The sequence below is a fragment of the Salvelinus sp. IW2-2015 genome, unplaced genomic scaffold, assembly GCF_002910315.2.
Source record: "Salvelinus sp. IW2-2015 unplaced genomic scaffold, ASM291031v2 Un_scaffold3275, whole genome shotgun sequence".
In the NCBI taxonomy this organism is placed as follows: Eukaryota; Metazoa; Chordata; class Actinopteri; order Salmoniformes; family Salmonidae; genus Salvelinus; species Salvelinus sp. IW2-2015.
The window spans coordinates 66,519-68,429 of NW_019944560.1; positions in this window are offsets into that span (position 1 = coordinate 66,519).

Here is a 1,911-nt window from a genome sequence, read left to right on the forward strand (position 1 = left end):
TCTGATTGGTTACTGCAAATATGGGGTCAATTCAAGTAGTCTCAACGCGTAATGGAAAGTATCTCCAACGCGTAATGGAAGTAGTCTCAACGTTAATGCGAAGGTAGTCTCAACGTGTAATGGAAGGTAGTCTCAACGCGTAATGGAAGGTAGTCTCAACGCGTAATGGAAAGGTAGTCTCAACGTGTAATGGAAGGTAGTCTCAACGTGTAATGGAAGGTAGTCTCAACGTGTAATTGAAGGTAGTCTCAACGTGTAATGGAAGGTAGTCTCAACGTGTAATGGAAGGTAGTCTCAACGTGTAATGGAAGGTAGTCTCAACGTTAATGGAAGGTAGTCTCAACGTGTAATGGAAGGTAGGCAAAGCGTAATGGAAGGTAGTCTCAACGTGTAATGGAAGGTAGTCTCAACGTGTAATGAAGGTAGTCTCAACGTGTAATGAAGAGTCTCAACGTTAATGGAAGGTAGTCTCAACGCGTAATGGAAGGTAGTCTCAACGTGTAATGGAAGGTAGGCTCAACGTGTAATTGAAGTAGTCTCAACGTGTAATGAAGGTAGTCTTCAAGCATCTCTCTTTTTTCCCCAAACACGGAGAGAGGAGAGAAACACGGAGAGGAGAGAAACATGGAGAGGAGAGACAAACACGGAGAGAGGAGACAAACACGGAGAGGAGAGAAACATGGAGAGGAGAGAAACATGGAGAGAGGAGAGAAACATGGAGAGGGTACAGAAACATGGAGAGAGGAGAGAAACATGGCGAGGGTACAGAAACAGATGTAAAAGAGAGTGAAGTGGTGGGTAGTACCAGGCGTGGCAGGGCCATCCCGGTGACAGAGCAGACCAGTTTGACCGTCTGTCCATAGTGGATGTAGCCATCTCTCACAGTGAACTCCTCTCCTTCAGACTCCTCGTCATCCACTGGGGAATAGGACACACAACATTCATCTTATGTCCCAATAGCACACACACTTACACTGAGTAGAAACCATTTTAGGGTGGAAATGTAACGTCAGGCCAGCCTCTCAACAATCCACTTTAAAACAAAGCATGATATTGTCATTTACCCATACCATGGATTCAGAAAATATTCAGACCTCTTGACTTTTTCAAAATGTTGTTACGTTACAGTCTTATTCTAAAATGGATTACATAAACAAATGTCATCAATCTACACACAATACCCCATAATGACATCACAATACCCCATACTGACATCACAATACCCCATAATGACATCACAATACCCCATAATGACATCACAATACCCAATAATGACAAAGCAAAAACTGTTTTTTAGAATTTTTKGGACAGAAATACCTTATTTACATAAGTATTCAGACCCTTTGCTATGATACTCAAAATTGAGCTCAGKTGCATCCTGTTTCCATTGATCATCATTGAGATGTTTCTACAATTTGATTGGAGTCCACCTGTGGTAAATTCAATTGATTGGACATGATTTGGAAAGGCACACACCTGTCTATATTAGAGGTCGACCAATTATGATTTTTCAACGCCGATACCGATACCGATTATTGGAGGACCAAAAAAGCCGATACCGATTAATCGGCCGATTTTTAAATAAAAATGGTATAGAGAGAAATAGTCCATAATTCCTATAAAACTAACAACCTAAAACTTCTTAACTGGGAATTTTTAAATGTATCTTCATGTTAAAGGAACACCCCAGCTTTCATATGTTCCTCATGTTCCTGAGCAAGGAACTTAAACTTTAGCTTTTTTACATGGCACATATTGCACACTTTTACTTTTCTTCTCCCAACACTTTGTTTTTTGCATTTTAAACCAAATTGAACATGTTTCATTATTTATTTTTGAGGTAAATTGATTTTTGAGTCTTATATTAAAGTTAAAATAAGTGTTTCTTTCAGTATTGTTGTATTGTCATAA